The 20630-nt window shown below is 37.4% G+C and overlaps 2 protein-coding genes across 16 annotated transcripts in view; one reads left to right on the top strand and one right to left on the bottom strand.

The window, feature by feature from the left end:
• The window catches only part of SEC24D (SEC24 homolog D, COPII coat complex component), a 445620-nt gene that overhangs the window by 179734 nt on the left and 245256 nt on the right, over window positions 1–20630 (bottom strand). For 4 of the 5 annotated variants that reach the window (XM_084973066.1, XM_084973064.1, XM_084973063.1 and 1 more), the window contains exon 3: window positions 16743–16850. The exons of the other annotated variant lie outside the window; for it this stretch is intronic. The gene's annotated coding sequence lies outside the window, so the exon portion shown is untranslated. The remainder of the gene's footprint in view (window positions 1–16742; window positions 16851–20630) is intronic. 5 annotated transcript variants of the gene reach the window in all.
• SYNPO2 (synaptopodin 2) overlaps window positions 1–20630 on the top strand; it is a 166538-nt gene that overhangs the window by 18307 nt on the left and 127601 nt on the right. For 2 of the 11 annotated variants that reach the window (XM_084973061.1, XM_084973055.1), the window contains exons 2-3: window positions 14098–14195; window positions 14854–15046. The exons of 6 other annotated variants lie outside the window; for them this stretch is intronic. The gene's annotated coding sequence lies outside the window, so the exon portion shown is untranslated. Of the gene's footprint in view, window positions 1–14097; window positions 14196–14726; window positions 15047–20630 lie in introns of those variants that run through there. 3 more of the 11 variants (XM_084973060.1, XM_084973056.1, XM_084973057.1) reach the window with 2 other exon arrangements.

Genomic DNA, 20630 nt, shown 5'->3' with positions numbered 1-20630 from the left:
AAAGGAACAAAGCAACAAATATTTCTTTTTTATTTTATACAGCCATTTTTCCCCCTAATAATTCTTCAGAGTTAAGTTCAGTCCAGTGGTTTTCACGAATCTCTCCCCAAACAAAACGAGTACTTTTCTAAAACTCTCAGTGCCATGTACTGTCAATGCCCAAGCATTTGGTGCTTAACCATAAACTGTTAATTTATTTGCTTTTTCACAAGTGTGTGCTTTTTCCAATGAAAATACTAAATCCCTTATAGGCAGGGAGATATTTTATATTTCTTTTATTTGATGGTTTCTTGCACGTATGAGACCCTCAATAAATACCCAGGAGATCTGCTCTGGATTTTCCTATGCATTGTCTGTCCTTTATTTAGTCTCTTTACTACTGAGTACCATCTTTACTGTAATATGGATAAAGGAAAGATAAAATATTTTGATTTAAGAAAAATGTAAAGGGTATGAGGAGGGAATTTTGAGACAAATCTATCTTTGAATTATATGGATTTTAAATCATTTTTTGCTGTCTTTGGTTCTATTATCATGAATAACTTGGAAACTGCCTGCTTTATACCTGCATGAAATTTCTTGGTTATTTATTATTATGAATCACTCACATAGTCCTTTTCTGTTTCTCTCTTATAAACTCCAGATGTATGTCTGAGATTAATTTAATCTTTGTTTTCTCCCCTTCATTATTTGTTTTTCTGTTGAATTTAGTCACTTTTCAAGTAGCTGAAGTAAAAATATCAGTATGTTCTCTGAGGCCTGGTCCTTTGTTCTTTCTTTTATTGTTTTATTTTCTTTGTGCATGCACGGAATTATCTTGGCATGTTCCTATGATAACATTAAAAACTCTACACTCTTTATCCACAGTTTCCATGAAATTTCTGTATCAAAGGAAAACTATTTGTCTGGGCGATCATAATGAAGATCTTGCTTTGTCACCAATCATGGTAGGAACTAAGAGTTAACTAACATTTAGAAGCGCTTTAGGTCATTAAATATAGGAATTGAGATGAGACATGTATAAAAATCATTTTGTTTTCAAGTCCCATTTCCATCCAGAAACCTTTTTTTCTCTTTATAATAGATCTATATACAATGAGAACATAGACTTAATTTATAAAGAGACATTTCCCTTGGGGTACAGACATGAATTAACAGGTTATGTCAATTGACAGGATTAGTCTAGGTGCAGAATTAAATTGACTGCAAAATGGCAACAACTGAAAACTATGGAAAATATTAATGAGATCATAAAACCTCAGGATTGAAAGAGACATCTTATTTGATACAACTTGCCCCTAGATGGATGACTTCTTTTCATAATATCACTAATTGATAAACAACGAGCCTTTTAAAAAATACTTTTTGTCTTGAAACTCGATAAAATCTAAAGAATTCACTGTTGGCCACCATTACTCAAAGAAAAATTTTCTTTATATTTAGGTGAACTCTTCTGACTTGTAACTTCAATTCACTGACCCAAACTCTGTCTCCAGTGAAATAACAAGTCTACTCCTTCTTCCTATGACAGCTGTTCAAATAAAGACTTCTAGAAGTGCCAATCATTCTTTCCCTGTAACTTATCCTTCTAATGTAACACATCTGCCTTGGAGCCCTAGCTGTACCAGTAAATGTCAACCAGTATTTGACTTAAAAAATCAATTTTATAGCGGCTTGGGGTTAACATATACACACTACTATATCTAAAATAGATAATCAACAAGGTCTTATTGTATAGCACAGGGAACTCTACTCAATATTTTGTAATAACCTATAGGGAAAAGAATCTGAGAAAGAACAGATATTTATACATGTGTAACTGAATCACTTTGCTTTACACCTAAAACTAACACATTGTAAATTGACTATACCCCAACATAAAATAAAGATTAATAAAAATAAATAAGAAAATAATAAAAAATTAAAAGTCAGCTTTATAAGATGATGGGGTGATACCAGCTAGCCAGTAGTTCAGAAGAATAAGACTTTCGAATTTTAGTTGGCCAGGCTAACTATTAACACTGAGATTCAGCAGTTATAAAATAATCTCAGACAGCATTAATAAGGAAGTGTTTAGTCAAACACATGGTTATTATTTATGTTTATAGCTTCAATTTCACTATAACATTTTTTTCATGTAATTTTCCAAATTGGGTCCATAACCATTAAGGCAGTTATTTCAGGATAAAATCAACCACACTTCCAAGATTTATGAAATTCTTTTAACTTTTTTTAAATTTTTTGTCTTTTGCCATTTCTTGGGCCGCTCCCACGACATATGGAGGTTCCCAGGCTAGGGGTCTAATTGGAGCTGTAGCTGCCAGCCTATGCCAGAGCCATAGCAGTGCAGGATCAGAGCTGCGTCTGTGACCTACACCACAGCTCACGGCAATGCCAGATCCTTAACCCACTGAGCAAGGCCAGGGATCGAACCCGCAACCTCATGGTTCCTAGTTGGATTCGTTAACCACTGCGCCACTATGGGAACTCCTCTTTTAACTTTTAGCATTAGCTTCTGATACCCATTTTAATTCAGCAAGCATATGTACCACTTGCTTTATGAAAAGTACTATTACAATATATACTTTTCCAATACCACCAAGCATTTTTCCAAATCTCAGCAGACACTGATTGAGTATCCTGCAAATTTAACTCAATTCTGATCCTATTTACCTATAGATAGTATCAGATCCCACAGGCTAAGGGGTTCAGTCCCATAAGACTGCCCCCTCTTCAGAGGCCAACTGTAAGTCCAGATTGTTTCCTGTGCTTCTGACTGATGGGTTATAAATTGGAGGTTTCCAAGATCCTCTTTTAGGTTCAATTAACTTGCTAGAGTAGCTCACAGGACTCAGAGCAACTTAATTACATTTACCAGTTTATTATAAAAATATTATAAAGTATTCATATGACTAGCCAAATGAAGCAGTACATAGGGCAAGGTCAAGACAGTCCTGCGTGCAGCAGCTTCTGTCCCTATGGAACCCTCCTGGCAAGTGATGTGTTCACCAACCTGGAAGCTCATCAAATCTTGTTCAAGGGTTTTTATAGAGTTTAATCTGCAGCACCCTCTTCCCCTTCCCAGAAGTCAGTGGATGGGGGTGAAACATCTAGCCCTCTAATCACTTGGTCATTCTGAACCCGGCCCCATGGGTTATCCAGGAATCTCACTCTAAGTCACCTCATTAGATAAACTCAGGTGTGCTAAAAATGGTTCCCTTATAAGTAACAAAAAATACTCCTATTACTCAGGAAATTCCAAGGGCTTAGGAGTTGTGTGCCAGGTACTATGGACAAAGACCAAATATATTTTTTATTATACCACAAATATGCTAGATTCTGAGCTGATTAAGACTGCTTTGTTCCTAAGAAAGTTAAACTTCCAGGAGGGAAGCAGATTTATAGCAATTATATAAGGTGACAGGGTTTTAAAGAGAGGAATATATAATTATTATGAAATTAAAAGCATGAATAAATTAATTCTGCATAATAGAAATATAGAGGAATCACTCTTCAAACTGGACCCTGAACTGGACAAAGACTTTCTAGGCTTAGGGAACACATTCAACATGGACATAGAGCATACACGAGCATGGCATGATTAACGAATGACAAGCTGCTGGAGAGACTGGTATGAGAAACTTCTTGTGAGAAATTGTTCAGTTCTGGTGCTATAACAATCTCTTTTGAAAGTTTTGGATATATATTTCAGAGTTCAAGGAAAAGGATGATAAGACCATACATTGATACATAGGAGGTTTGGGGTGATTGTTTCTTGATAGAATGGTACAGATGGAAGCCACATAGCAGTGACTGGGAAGTGAACGGGAATTAGAGGAGAACAAATGGAGAAGTATGGATAATTGTATTTAAAGTTTGGCAGTGAAAGAAAGGTAGCAAATAGGTTGTGGCTGGTGAGAAAACAAGAAGAGTGAAGATGGCATCTATTTGAGGGAAAAGATGGTCCGGGAAAGTGTTTTTTAGACTGCTGTAAGAGAAAGGGAGAGAAACAAAGTAGTTACACATAGCAAAGTAGTTGGGAAGGATTAAATCTATTGAACTTAGTGCTAAATATGTTAGTTTTTATATATTTTACTTTGAAAATTGGAAATATTCTTTAAATAATGAAAACTATTAGATATAAAAGAAGTCCTTCAAAAGTACTGAAAACAAAACAAAACCCTAAAAGAACAGAAAAACAAATAAGATCATTATTTTTTCTAAAAAATAATGCCTTCTAAAATATTGGAACCCCAGATTATGAGCTTTTATTTATTTAAATTAATTTTTTTTACTTTGTCTTTTTTTTTCAGGGCCACACCTGTGGCATATGGAGGTTCCCAGGCTAGGGGTCTAATCACAGCTGTTGCTGCCAGCCAAAGCCAGAGCCACAGAAATGCCAGATCTGAGCCACGTCTGCGACCTTCACCACAGTTCACAGCAATGCTGGATCCTTAACCCATATGTGTGTCCTTTATTACATATGACTTTCAGGTAGCAACACAAAAAAATTTCAGTCTGTAACAATGGAATTGTTTTACTAGATAAACATCAATCATTTGTGCTTTAATTTAAAAGAAGAATTTCAAGGAGTTCCCTAGTGGCCTACCAGTTAAGGATCTGGGCGTTGTTGCTGCTATGGCGCAGGTTCAATTCCTGGCTTAGGGAACATGCCATAGGCGTGGCCCAACATAAAAAATAAATAAATAGAAGAATTTCATTATGACAGGAGTCATTTTTCTAGTTCATTCTAAGACACTGACAAAAAGATTAATCATAGGCATATTTTGGTATAATGTAAGGATAATAAAACAATTGCAAAATATTTGGGGAAATAGCCAAATATCAAGGCTCCATATATTAAAATTTTGTGTCATCTCACTTTTCCATTCAGAGAATGAGAAGAGTTAGAGAGAAGTCCAAATTGAAGTGAGAGTTTTCCCATCAAATTATAGAATTAGGCAAGTGGAGCCTGCTACATTGCCCTACTTTTTAATTATTTTATTTTATTTTTTAAAGTATAGTTGATATACAGTGTTCCTTCAATTTCTGTTGTACAGCAAAGTGACCCAATCACACACAATTCCCTATACTGTATAGTTGATTGCCCTACTTTTTGTAATCTTTCCCATTCAGCTTTCTATACAAATTCTACAAATTCCACATTTTATAAACTTCCTAGAAACTGCAAGTCTCCTCCCCTTTTTTACTTTTAAAAACAAACTTCCTTAACAAAGCAGCCAAAATATAATTCCAAACTGTGACCAGATGTTTTAATGTTTGCAGAGAAAGACACGTCCTTTTATTTTTACCATTTCACATATGCCCAGGTGCACATGTTTACGTAATATGTTTATATATAACAGATTATAACATAGGAGAAACATTAAACAAACCTACAGATGTATTTGGCCCCGCAGCTCATCCAATAGACCTGTATTTATAGTATTCTCTTTTTAGGTTGCTGAGAATATGTTCAAATAGAAATGGACAGACGTTTATCTCTAGAAACAGGTTTGATTTCCTTAAAAGGCAATTGTTTCTTTTTTCCTTTGCTTCTTTGGAGAACTGGCTACAAACTGGGAATAGTTATCCTATGACTCATTTATAGAGCTGCACTACAGCATATAGAGTTCAGATAAAATTATAATGAAACAGATCCTAATTAGACTGTGTGGAACAAGAGAGTAATTTTTAAAAGGAAATTTTATGAATTGTATTTTCCTAAATCTACTTTGTAGATAAAATAAGCTATTCCCTGTTTTTAAAAGAAGACAATTCAAACGTGGGAGTAAGATTTTCATTTGCCTTTTAAACTCAATATATCTAGATTTTGTATTTGCTAAAAGACATGACATGTATTGTTATGTTAGGTGATTATTGGGTAAATCAGGGATGACTTAATTCTTGTTCAAATGCCTCCAAGGTAACACAAAGACTATTGTAGATTCCCAAGTCCGTCAGATTACATATTAAAAATATAATTGTACCAACCATGCTGCATAGCTTAAAATTAAGACTATTACTAAATTAAATATATATTTTAAAATTTCTATAGAAGTAGCAAATAGAAATGCCCTTTGCCAGTTTCAGTACAATGTCCCCAATGTGAATCTATTCTTTGAAAATGCATATACTTCCTTGCTTATGTGCACAAAGTGAGATCTTTTTTTTTTTTTTTTGTCTTTTTTTGCCATTTCTTGGGCCACTCCCTTGGCATATGGAGGTTCCTAGGCTAGGGGTCCAATCGGAGCTGTAGCCACCAGCCTATACCAGAGCCACAGCAACTCAGGATCTGAGCCACGTCTGCGACCTACACCACAGCTCACAGCAAACACCGGATCTTTAACCCACTGAGCAAGGGCAGGGACCGAAACCACAACCTCATGGTTCCTAGTCGGATTCGTTAACCACTGTGCCACGACGGGAACTCCACAAAGTGAGATCTTAAAAAACAATACTTACTGAATATTTGTTCAAAAAGACTTGCTTAATGAATACTTACATTAGGTGAGGAAGAGCGAGTGTAAGGCACAAACTGGACAGAAACTGCTAACAGATCATGACACTTATCCTTCAGAGCCTGGATTGGGCCTCTCTACCCCTCAAGCTTGTGCCCTATCAGCCATTTGCAATTAATTACAGTTGAACTTTGACCTAAATCTCTTTGCAATCACCGTACTTAGTCATTTCGCCCCTCATATTTTCATGATTTTTATATAAGAGTAATTAAATGAAAAGGGAAAAATGTTCTCATCTTAATATCAGTTTTAAAAACTGTTATGGGAGTTCCCGTTGTGGTGCAGTGGTTAACGAATCCGACTAGGAACCATGAAGTTGCAGGTTCGGTCCCTGCCCTTGCTCAGTGGGTTAATGATCCAGCGTTGCCGTGAGCTGTGGTGTAGGTCGCAGATGTGGCTCGGATCCCACGTTGCTGTGGCTCTGGCGTAGGCTGGTGGCTACAGCTCCAATTTGACCCCTAGCCTGGGAACCTCCATATGCCGCGGGAGCGGCCCAAGAAATAGCAAAAAGACAAAACAAAACAAACAAACAAAAAACTGTTGTGGCATCAGTAAACATCAATTAAGGGTGCACCATGACAAACTAGCCTCCAGGGATGCAACGATGAATGTTATAAGGTTATTCTCTTCAAAAAGCTTGCATTATTATAGAGAGAGTCAAATATGTGATTCAATTAGTATAATACGATTTGGGATTTTGTAAGTGTTATTGTAGAAGATGAAGGGGACAAGTAGAGGCACAGAGGGGGCTAGAAAGGGATAATAAGAATGTTTTTTAAGGAGATGAAATACATAAGCCGAAGAATGAATACAGGAAAGTTTCTGTAGGATGGAGGAGGGAGTTACAAGTAGTGTTCTAGGAATACCCTTAAGGCATAAACCAGCACGGCCTGTTAAGATCCTCTGACTGCAGGAGTTTGCTGCAGCTATAGCCTTGGAGTGTGGGGCAGGCTGAGGATGGAGAGCAGACAAAAAACATATAGCTGGAGACTTAAGCAGGATCCACATCACGGAGGGACCTGTGACTGCTAAGAAGTTAGAATTTTCAAAAGGCAGTGGGAATCTATGAAAAACATTTTACACCTTTAAGGAATAATATGAAGACCTTGTGAAGAAAGGGTTGGTTGGATGAGAGAACTGAAGGCTGAGAGAGCAATTATGATTCTTGTCCTAGTGTAGGGGACAGAGGACTAGGGTAGAAAAGAGGAGAGGAAGCCCATTGATCAAGGGGTGCGGGAGATGGTGATGGAGAAAGAAGGATCTGAGCTGACCTGGGTAATTGAGCAAATTTTAGTGTCATTCTTGGAGACAGGGACTATGGGAGAAAGAACAGGTGTACAAGAAAAATAATGAGTTTACTTTCATGCATTTGAAGTGGGAGGTTCCTGGAGGCCATTCACAGTGTCTTACTGGCAATTGTGCATAAAGATCCAGAGCTCAGGAGCATAGGAAGGATCTGGAATTCATCTGTGTGCAGCTGGTAGTTGAAGTCTTTGGAGTGGGTGAGATTACCCATGTCATGAAAAAAAAACTTTTATCTAAGTGATCCAACTTCACATATGTTAGAGTAGATATAATAGTTCTTGGCACCTACAGTGGACACACTCCCAGGTACTTGTTCTGTCATGGACCATGCATGGGCTCTAAGAATAAAATAACCCACCATGAAACAGAGGAAAGGTAATCATTTCCTAGGCTTTCTCTCTCTTTCAACTGTAAAGTAATTTAACCATCAAGAAAACTCTTTGTAGTTTTAGTGTGATCTAATAAAAAATATGTATTTCATACTCCAGCTTTATTAAAATTGCACACTGGAACAATTTTGCCGAGGATGAAATAAACCTAAATGAATGTTTCAAAATACACATATGAAACCATTTCTTTTTTGGATACCAATCTAATTGTGGAATAACCAGACAGTAGGTGGGCACATTGGCCAAATCAAGAATAATCTCCTCTGGTAAAGGAAGACTGTTAAAATTTACCTAAGTTCTTCGCTTAGCCTTTAAATGTCGGTATGCTGTAGGGTTTCATGGTCAGCCCATTGCCTTCTTACTCTGCACACTGTCCCTCAGAGATTATTATATTTTGTTCTCAGAAGTTTTACTACCCTTATTATGATAATGCTCTCCAAAGCTCTGCCTCTAGCCCAGATCTTATCTTCAGATCTATCCTCTATACAATTGCCAGCTGTTGTGATATTGGTAAAACACATATCAGCCCATGATACTCTCCCGATTAAAACTCTTCAATGTTTCCTCATTCCTTTCAGACTAAAGCCAGTGCTCTTTAACTTTTAGAAAATGGATCCTCTACCAATGATGCTCTAATCCTCTAGCCTTATTTTTTTTTTTACAAAAAGACTATTTGAGCTTTAAACTCCAGTAACACCAATTTCTTGTAGTTACTCTTCACATATATGCATATATATTTGTATCTATATGTGCTTTTTATTTGGTCATCTGTCTTCACCCTTGCTTCTCCCACCTCCACCTGGCAAACTTCTCTCATCTCCTCAGAAGGTGAGGTGTCTTGGCCCTGAATAAATTATCTCAGTGTTTTGATAATACTTTGTGCATATCATTGTCACTTGATACATTGTTTCATAATTACCTGTTTATATTGCTGTTTCCTTCACTACCCTGGGAGCATCCTAAGGGTAGGGACTTTAGCGTCTCGCATCTATGCTCATAGAATGGTTAAATAAATGAGCAAGGAGTGAAGGTCAAAGGAAAACTCACATGGAAAGCATGTCTTTGTACTTCTGCTTAATTTTTCTTGCCACTTAGTAATTCCAGTTAACCACATGGAGATTCGTCACTGTCACAATTTTTTTGTTACCAGTCCTAATCAGGTACTATCTGAAGTGGACAAACCTCTGCATGATGTGCAGTGCTGTTTGGTTCCCTCAAGAAATCCTTCAGTTTTAGGAGTTCCCGTCATGGCTCAGTGGTTAACAAATCCAACTAGGAACCATGAGGTTGCGGGTTTGATCCCTGGCCTCGCTCAGTGGGTTAAGGATCCAGCGTTGCTGTGAGCTGTGGTGTAGGTCGCAGATGTGGCTCAGATCCTGAGTTGCTGTGGCTCTGGCGTAGGCCAGTGGCTACAGCTCTGATTGGACCCCTAGCCTGGGAACCTCCATGTGCCGTGGGTGCGGCCCTGAAAAGACAAAAGACAAGAAAAAAGAAATCCTTCAGTTTTGGAGAAAAAGAGATTGACTTTCTGCTCTAAGACCCACAGATAGATGTTCCCTGCTGCATGTAAAAACATGCTATATTTGTGGTGGTCTTTGTCCTTTTAAAGAATTCCCTGAGGAAACTCCAACTGTTTACTTTTTAGGCTGGCACAATGGTCAAATAGGTTTTGCTCTTAAGTCTTTTCTACCTACATATTCATAGGACTTATATTTTCTACCTATGTATTCAATTGGGACCTACTTTTTCATACAAAGAGACACATACCAAATTTGTTTATAAAACTGAAGACAGCAGCTTTTTCCAATACATGAATGCCTGGCAGTTTCTGATTTCTATTGTTTGTGAATATAAGGCTGCCATTATAGTAGGATGGAGAGACATAGTGTTGGCTTACATTGGCAATTCCAAGGAAAAGTGTCTGGTAAGAATCACGTTTATTTAGGGATCACAGACAGCTAATAGGCTCAGGCTGTCAGGAAGAAATAAGGCCTTTTTACTGGGGGAGTTCCCATTGTGGCTTAGAAATAACGAACCTGACTAGGATCCATGAGTATGTGGGTTTAATCCCTGGCCCTGCTCAGTAGGTTAAGGACCCGGTGTTGCTGTGAGCTGTGTGTGGTGTAGGTCGCAGACTTGGCTTGGACTGGCGTGGCTGTGGCGTAGGCTGGCAGCTGTAGCTCCAGTTTGATCCCTCGCCTGGGAACTTTCATATCTTGCACTGGTGGCCCTAAAAAGCCAAAATACAAAACAAAACAAAACAAAAAGCCCTTTTACTGGAAGTGTTATCTACATAGTATAGTTTAGCCATATTTGGACTGGCTGGCTGGCCTTATATCTTTAATTATACATATGTGCTAAAACACAAAGTAAATCTTGTAAATAAAACCTTTGTGCTCCTCTATAGGTAGCTCCTTTCCTTAGCTTCCTGAACCTCTTCTTATGAAAAATGAGGAAAGGATGGATATCGTAACAGGCTACCCTTAAAACAAAACAGAATAAACCACAAAACAAAAACCACCAGAGATCATGTGGCAACAAGTTTTTCAAGAAAGTCTTAAGGGGATTGTTATTCTAAGTTTCAATTAACACTGATGTCAGCTGGAATAATTTGCACTTCTATGTAATTTTTGTTTCAGTACATATGTAGTTGAGAGGCACTGCCTAGATACATCAGATTTTACACTTCTGTCAGTAAATCAAAGTTTAAATGTGAAAGGTACTACCCAGGGGCTTTGTGTGGGTGTGTAGCATTCCCCAGTGGATTAAGGGCCAACAGATCAATGCAAAATTACAGACATTTATCAAAAATAATCCCTTCTGTCACAGGTATACCCGTACTCCAGGACTGTACAGGTCTGCAGGAAGCATTTGCCACTCATTTTTTCAGAGCATGAGGATCTAGAATTAGCAGAAGAGGGTCTTGTAGCATGACTGCAGTGAGGAATATAGAAGTGTTTAATTTGGCATTGCCTTTTAGTTGTTATCATTTGGGGTGCAACAAAACAATGAGCATTCTGACTTAATTCATTAGTAATAATAATAATATGGCACTGAAGAAGGTAGAAATATTTCCCCAAACATGTGCCTTATGCATGGGCAACACAGAAGCCAATAGGGGATTCAGGGCAAAAAAGAGCAGGACTTTGCTCAGTGTTGGATAGGTTGTGCCTACCAGCATTTACTGTCCTGCCCCTGCACATTCGTGCCCACTTGACAGGACCATCCATGCTGGTCCAGAGATGTATGACATACCATCTCTATGCTGTCCTAGGCACATAAAACCTAACAGTCTTTGTAACCATAGGAATCCAATAACCAATTTTTCTTGGAGTGAGAATGATTCTCCTTTCTCTTGCGTGGATATGGCTCCCATTTGCACTGTGATTTCATTGCATGGTGGGGTGTAGAACTTTGCTAAAATGTCTACAGTATAATCAATTTTGTGGAGGACACCAAAGTTTCAAGTATGTGGTCATTTCATTGCCATGGTAATGAAATAAATGTGTGTTAGGGAGGCATCAGAATGGGAAATATTGCTGACCCAAGGAAATACAATTTCATTACCTGGACTCATCAGCATGTGAAACATCAGATACGATTTGCTACCTAGTCTCACCAGCCAGTAATATGCCAACCTCAAACTACATGGCTATTGGCCTTAAAGCCCAGTCTACTTGGAAGTAATGCACTGATTTTTTTTTTCCATCCTCAAAACCCACTAGTTACTGCATTTTTTGCTAGTCATTGTTCATTGTCATCATGTACAAACAGGAGTTCCTAGAGGCCCTAGGTATCAGGGATTATGATCTTTGTCATTCTTTCTTTTCCTTTAAAGCTGATCTGTGAGGACAAAAGCCTAGCTCCATAGCTTTCCCAGAGCAACGTTTATTCCCTCCAGGTTCATTAAATTCTAACCCTAAAAGAGTTCCTGAGTGCAGCTGTATTTAATTATTATTAACATCACTGGGTCAGTTTAATTCTGTCTCCAGTATACTCAGAGGAGAAAGAGGTGGGAATTATCTTAAGGATAGGTAAGAGTTCTCCATGAACTTAGGGGTGAAATGTGTGGTTATAACTCTCTGCCCAGCTGGGTTTGGGTAACAACTGTAGATAGGCTGATGTGGAATTGGCGCCCTGAAGTTTCGGTGTGACAGTTTCCCAACTTTCATGTTTCAGAATTCCAAGACATTTAAAAAATATCTAAGAAGTGCCAAGATTTTTTTTATTGATATAGTAGCTGTACAATCTTATATAAGTTTCAGGTGTTCAAAATGGATTCACAATTTTAAAGGTTATATTCCATGTATAGCTACTGTAAAATATTATATTTTATATATATGGCTATGTTCTCCTTATATATCCTTGTAGGATATTTATTTTATGCATAGTAGTTTGTATCTATTAATCCCCTACCCCGTCTTGCTAGGTACTGGGGAAGACAAAGATCAATTAGATGCAGACTCTGCCTCCAGCATGTACAGTCTAGTAGGGGAGATGGTAGTAGATTTTCATGAGGCAGATGAAGGGAAATGCAATCAGAGCAGATGGAACAATATTTGAAGTGGCAAGGAGGCATGGCATGGTGTGTGTTTGAGGAACTACAAGCACCTCTGTGAACTGAGAAGGGAGAAGAGAGCTGGATTATAGGAGGAAAAACTGGAGAAGGAGTTGGGAGCAATAAGGAAGGCCTTTGTAAGTCCTGAAACAAACCGTGGATTTTGCCCTGTCTGTGTGTGATAGGCAGCTATTCAGAGCATTAGCAAGAATGAAATTTATTCACATAATTATTGAACCATCCAGGAGAGGAAAAAATCTTTTGCTTTTTTATATGTATCTGGAGCTGCTGGGAAGCTGTGCAACCGTGGAGCATGATCAGGATGTGAATTGTGGTAGCTGCAACGCTTTGAGAATAGGATATGGTTAAGAAGTGTTTGGGTCATGCAGTGGAGAGGTTTGGATGATAAGTTGGAAGTAGGGGGAAAAGAATAATAAGCATGACTAAAGCACTGTTTTTCTCTGCCTTGATTAAATGGTGTTGACACCACTACTCGAAAGGAAATTAGCACCCCCTGGAGTTGTGCAGTGTGAACCGGTACAATGACACTCAGCAGCTTTGCAAGCCAAAGCTGCAGTTTGTTCTCCAAACTTTCTAGTAGTCAAAGCACAGAGAAAAATACGATCAGTTACAAGAGTTACATTATTCAAAGGTGTAATAAAACAAAAAACTGTAAAATGCTGTTATAAAATGTAATATAAAATGCTGTTATAAAATGTAATAAATGTAAATTATTACTATTGTAGTCAAATATGCCTTTCACTAGAGGAGCCAAGTCCTGACTTCCAGCTCTCTTAAGTCTGCCAAAGCTTGGTGGTACAGGGCTGGTCCACTTCCCCAGAGCTCCTCTCCAAGATGAGTGAGAATGTGCTTCCCTCCCTGGCCCCACCTCAACAAGTGGACGCAGAAGCATTAGGGACTAACCCTCTGTTAGCCCCTGCCTAGACCATCCTTGCCCATGGATTTACACCTCTTCCTTGGAGGCATACTTGGGGAGATACCATCTATTTCATTCTCCTCCTGGAATCTTCTTCTTTCCCCTTCAGCAGAAACCATAACCTCCTCTTAGTCCTGCCTCACTAAGTGGTCCAACATGCACTGCCTTGCATGGAGCCTAGCAGGTGCTGGGCAGAGAGGCAAGATGAAATTCGTACAGGAAATATTTTTTTGCATTTAAAAAAAAAATCCAAAAATTGACATTGTTCAGATACTTACCTTTGTTTTCCTAATCATAGTGCCTGCTGGATTCTCTTTAATTGATATTATTGGCAAGACAAATTTTTGGAGTCAGAAATTAACTACAGCCAATCTTGTCCTTTTACAGCTGAGGAAACTGAGGCACAGAAAATAAAGTGAATTGTTCAAAGCTATGCAACAGGTAGTGTCTGAGCAGAATCTAGATTCAAGTGCCCTGACTCTCAGGCAAGTATTTCTCCATTACCATGCTGCTTCCCAGAGCTTTCTTGAAATTGTACTAGAGAAAAGAAAGAGATTAGATAGATAGATAGATAGATAGATAGGGAGAGAGAAGAGGTTTCGGTTTAAAGACATTAGCCCTCTCTGTTGGAAAAAAGAACGGTCAAAAACTGTCCTTTTAATTTTATGCATTCTAGTAGAATAGCTGCAAGATAGTACTGTATTATCTCTCTTAATGTAGAAATGTGTACCTGATTTATGATACCTACTGGTGACAGTGCTGAAATAGGGTGGCTTTTAATGATGTTATTCTAGAGCTTGTTTTTTCCTAAAAATTACTGAGTTACAGTCAAAACAGAACTTTGGAAAATAATGGATGTTTAATGTTCCATAGATGACTGCTGAGAGTTTGCAAAGGCTATTTCAGCTACTGGTATTTAGGGGTTGTTATTAGTTTTACATATATATTCTCTGAATATAATTTGAATTTTGGAAAATTTAACTGTGCTATCCATCTTGAAAAAAAGCATCCTGCTTATATGTATTGTGCTAGTATTATATAGAAATTGGTCAGGAAACTATATTGATCTAGAAATAGTAAACTTCTCCCCCATTTTCAACTTTATAATGCTTTGTGTTAAATATATACATGGGTTGATTACAGGAGAGAATAAAGTATTCTATTAAAAGAGCGTTTGTTTCTGGACCTTATCCTGGGAGGAAGAGGGTGCTGGATACTCAGGATCTGCAGAGGCCAGGCTGCCTGGCTCCCATGACAGAAGGTTTGCTAGGCAACCGAAGCAAGCTTTCAAACCAGCCCAGATATTCTGCCCAGCCTGCCGCCCTCCTCTAAGAAGGCAAGTAGCTGCAGTAAATTAGAACTAGACCATAATCTTTGATATGTTACCTGTTAAGAAATGCTGATATTTTATGGCAAGAGGTTTATTTGTACAGAACTCATCAGTCCAGGTAGGGATTTATTAGTTAATTGGTCAGGATCAAAACTTATAAAAAGCATTTGGAAAATAGTCATCTGTGATTATACTGTAGAAAAAAAAAACCCTTGTGATGAAGTCAGAAGTGTTGATCTTTGAGAAAGCTTGCCAACCTGCAGATAAATTTGTGTGGGAAGAAATATATCTAAAATATGTCCTTCTAGAGTAAACTAGAAAAAGCTTCTCCAAGCAAGAGAAAACCAGATGGCATAGGTCTTATTAGGTCATAACTGATACTTTGAGACTTGAAAAAAATCCGAACTAGTTCCAACGACATCCAAATGTGTGCAGTGATACTTCTTTAGAAAGGTTAGACTTTACTCAGAAAGTTTCAGGTCATCCCCACACAGATACAGAGGATGTTTTTTCTTTAACCTTCTTTTATTTATTTCTTTATAATTGTCTGGTAAAGATGATTAGCCTATTTGTTAGACTGAACCAAAAAGCTTAAACCTAATCACCCTGGGATACTGTGAGGCCAAGTTTGACTAGATTGCATTTTTTCATTTATGTACTTATATATAATAAGTATATACATAGTAAAGTGTAAAGCAACTTTGAAAACCCTGGGAAATGAACTTTTTCTTGTTCTTGAACTAAATATTCCACTGCAATGTGCTCTTGAATCGTACTATACCTGCCTGATCACAGCACTGCTAATGTTGTAATAAACACTTGTTTAATTAGCAGTTTTCCATAGAAGATCGTAAGCTCTGAGGAAGGAATCGTGTCTATCTTATTCACTGTTTCTTTGCTAGCACTTAGCAAAGATCCTGGTCCCTGGCCATATAAAAAAAAAAAAGTGAAAGGAAGAGATAAAGGAAGAAAAAAGAGAGAAGAAAGAAGGGAGAGAGGAAGAATAGAAAGAATGAAAGAAGAAAGAGAAAAAGGAAAAGATGGAGGTTGAAAAAAAGGAGAGAGGAAGGGAAAGAAGAGAGAGAACAGAAGCAAAAAAGGAAAAAAAAAAAAAAAAAAAAGGCAGTTGATTTAAGTACAGCATGGTGACTACAGCCAACAATACTGTATCATATATTTGAAAGTTGCTCCAGGAATAGATCTTAAAACTTCTCGGCATAAGAAAAATAAATTTGTAACTTTGTGAAGTGATGAATATTAACTCAACTTATTCTGGTGATTGTTTTGCAATATATACATATATCAAATCATTATGCTGTACACCTAAAAATAATACAATATGTCAATTATATCTCAAAAGAAAAAACCTGAAAGAAAAAAATGAATAGATGCATACAGGGGGAAAAAAAGCCAGTTTAATGCTCTTTTTTATCTGCCATAAAAATACAACCTAGCCAATTTTATGAACTTTTTAAAAATTCAGATTAACCTTTTAGATTTGTGTAACTGAATTGTTTATATCTCTAAATTTATTTCAACATAAAGAATTCAGAATGTCCTTTTAGAAAATCAAGTAGCTTCTCAAAACCTTTAAAATCAAGGGATTTCTACTTCATTTTGGCTAATAATGTAGGAAAAAAAGAAATGATATTTTACTAATAGCAAAGATTTGGTTTTTAATTTTTAATAGGAAAATTAATACCTCATTTCTTCCACTTGAATCCTACTCCTCACTTTAGCCAAATTATTTCTTCAGATCTTCATTTTTTGTGTGTATAAGTACAGAGTCCTTCAGCCATCTTCCAAGAGTCTACAAAATTGAAATAATTTTTCATTAAGTTAACTATGATGGAAAGGTCCAAGGTTTCATATTTGTAGCACAGTGCCTGTCATCTAGTAGGTATTCAATATTGCCGAATAAATGAGTGGTTATATCTGGGTCCATCACCTTCATTAGACTAGGACCACCTTGAGGATAGGAAAATATCTGAATTGTGAACTCTTTTCCCATGGTGATGACTCAATATTTTCTGAGATGGACTGAGAGTTAAAATGAGTGCTATTATATTTGGTAAACATTATAAAGAAATTAAATTATATCTATTAAATCATGCTAATCAGGATATGAGAATAGTACCACAGATGTTCAAAAGGATAGATGTGATATCGTTTAGGGCCATCTGATTTAAAAAGAACATTGTTGGATTATTACAATAAATCTGAGAAATTAGAGTTATAAGTAAGGCAATGGGCTGTTGGAGAGTTTGTAACTTGTCCTCATTCACAAAACTGTCAGTAGCAGAGCTGGGATGAGAACATAGGTCTTCTGACTACTAATTTGGGTCCTTGCTATGATATTAAACTATTACACAGCTGACATTTCAATTTATGAGAACATTTAACTCCTCAAGTAAGTCATTAGGCTATTCTTGTGGGTTTTAAAAAATATTTATCTAACACTTACAAAATGGGTAGCCTCCTTTGTGAAAAAATTTTATACATCTGTGCCATACACCCAAGAAACTTGACTTCCCCTGGAAGGAAATAAAATGCAATCCTATATTGAAATGAATTGATGTCACTTCTTTTCTGCATAATCAAAACTGTATGGGATTTGCTGCTTTGGCTCAGCAGGTTAAGAACCCAACTAGTATCCATGAGAATGTGGGTTCAATCCCTGGCCTCGCTCAGTGGGTTGAGGGTCTGACCTTGCTGCGAGCTGCAATGTAAGTCACAGATACAGCCTGGATCGGTCATTGCTGTGGCTGTGGTATAGGCTGGTAGCTGCAACTTCAATTCGACCCCTAGCCTGGGAACTTCCATATGCTGCAGGTGCAGCCCTAAAAAGAAAAAAAAAAAAAAAAAAAAAAAAGAGCTGTATGAGGAATCCAGCTCTGCTGTATGGATCAGAAATAGCAGAGAGTAAGTGAGACATAGCAGATTATGTGAGCAAATCAGTGGCCCCCAAGATTCCCAGAAACCAGCTTCACACTCACCTGCATACAATGAACCTCTTTCCTTCCCTTTGGCTCATTGAATCAAGAGCCTTTGACTGAGACTGCCAACAAATGCCTCAGGCTTTTTTAAATTATGTGGAGGGCCAACCTTAACACATAATTTAAAAACCAGCAAATATTTATTTCCTGGTGAAAACACCTTACTACATCAGTTATTAATTTGAATTTGGCTCATTACATTGTTCTTTTTTCTGAATTAAACACTTCTCACTGCTCAAAATGTCAACATGTTTCTAAACAATTCTATTACCCACTTTGGAAGGTGTGAATCTAGCACAGTGAAGCATGAGCAGTGTGCCAGCTGTTCTATACCATTTGATTTCATGGTTATCCACAACTTTATAATCTCTTTCCTCAGCAGGTATCTTTTTTTCTGACCAAAATGGTATGGTTTCCTAGCAGACTTCTAATAATGTATTTTCAACTACTTCCAGAGTTTTCACTTCAAAAACCCCATGATCGAAAATCAATGAGAGTGTTTTCGTTGACCTGCCTGTATTCTGAGATAGAGACAACACTGACTCCCTCAAGATTAAGGCAGCACTTAGTGTGGAGTTCAAAAGAAGATTCTAGTTTAGGAAAAGAAGTGCTCCCGGAAGAGCTTGCTATCCCTGCCTTCATAAATATACCAAAGTTTTGAGCTTGAATGTGATTGGTTATTGTTAATAAGATTTTTTTTTCCCTATGGAAGCACCTTGAAACAATTTATCTATTGCTAGCTATACAATTTAAACTTTAGCCAACAAATAACTAGATTTCATGCACTATCGATATTCAATTCCTTTATCCTGGTTAAATAAGAAACCTTCATAGGAACTGGGCATAGATCTTATTTAGGGTTAGTGCTTGCCATAAATTGGTGTTTTCTGTGTTAGCCTTAAGCTGCAATGCGAGAACACCTCTGTAAGAATTTGCTTTCTGCAACTTAAAACCTTAAATGTTAAATGACCACTGTTAGTGAGAGTGACAGGCAGGTGCTTGGCAGTTCATTGACATCATCATCAGAACAAGCATCCATCTTTCTGGAGTTTCCCCTACAAATTTTCCAAAGACCATGTTGTATGGTCTCTAAAACATTTCTCACATCTCTGTGTTCGGTGTAGGAGTCTTGTCCAGGAAGAGTGTTGTATAATATGCTCTACCCTGAAAATACACAATTTTATTTTTAAACCAGTACTTGCCAAAATCCATTTTTTCTAAGAGGAACACTGAGTAAAAGGACATAAAAATAATTTTCAAAGGAAAGATTCAAGTGAAAACATCTACCTTCAACACTAAAACAGAAGATAAATTTTGGATTTTTAAAAAATTCTTTTTATTCAAAATCAAAGGAAAGCTTACCTTTATCAATATGCTGCCAAAACAGTAATTATTACAGATTTCCAGAGTTGGAATCTATCATGTTCAATAAAAGAGGGACAAGGTAGGCTCTTTAAGCAATGTTATTTAGGATAGTGCATCCTGGACTTTTTATTATGATACCACACATAGGTAATGAAAATATTTCTACTGCATTTTTGGGTGAACAGAAAAGGTTGCTCCTGGCCAGAGTCTACTGATCTGGGGTTGTGATCTTTCTGGGACCTTGCCAAGCTTCCTTGAGGAATGAAGGAAAAAAATCAGTGTCTCAACACATTAATGGTCCACAAATCAGCTGCTAGGAGGCAAGGCTGATGCTAATATTTGGCTTCAGTGGCTTCACTTTTCAATTTAGATATGCCACTGATCAGTAAAGGATGGTAAAATTTGTACCCCATTGAGGATGACCAGAATTCTCAAGAAATCAGACTAGATTAAGTCACAAGCTCACTCTTGACCCAATCACTGTGGCCAGAGAAATGAAATGCACTAATTACTCGGTGTAGCTTCAGGCCCCTCCCTCGCAATGCAATCCTGTGTGATGCCAGCCCTTGCAATCCCGTGTGATGCCAGTGAACTATCCCAATCACCAAATAGAAATTTATGACTGTTAGTGGTGAAAAGAGAGGCTGAAGACATAACCAATTACATGATGAATCTTAGAAATAGGAGACTTTAGAATCTTTAGCCTAACTTTCTGATTTAGCCAATCAAATTGACCAAACTTTATAAAACATTAATGCAAAATAGTCATTTAGTCTCTGCAGGTGCCACTTTGGACAGTGAGCCACCATAGCCTGTGTGACTTTTGAACAATTCGTCAGGAAAGGCCTTCTTTGCAATGAGCATAAATTTGCTTCCCCTTGTCCTTTATCTGTTGATTCTCATTTTACCCTTGTGGCCACAAAGAGTAATTAAATTCTTCTTCCATATTACAGGCTTTCTAATATATGTTAAAATAGTTAATCTACTCATCTTTAGTCTCTCTCTTCCAGGCTCCCCTATTATCTCATCTGTTATTGATGTTGAAATGTTTAAAACACCCTCATTCCTTTGGCTTCTCTTCTTTGTGAGAATTCTGGCTAATCAATTCCATACTCAGACAACACACTTCCAAATACTTTCATAGAGATGCCCAGTGTGACCACTGGGAAGTGGTTTATTGCCATATGTTGAGTAGAAACATATCAAAGAAAAGAAGACTAAATCTTATG

The sequence above is a fragment of the Sus scrofa genome, chromosome 8 (assembly GCF_054392235.1).
Source record: "Sus scrofa isolate SSC_HxYL_T2T_F1_AM1 chromosome 8, Sscrofa_HxYL_maternal_Yorkshire_Landrace_v2.0, whole genome shotgun sequence".
NCBI lineage: Eukaryota > Metazoa > Chordata > Mammalia > Artiodactyla > Suidae > Sus > Sus scrofa.
This window is presented reverse-complemented; position numbering and strand designations above follow the sequence as displayed.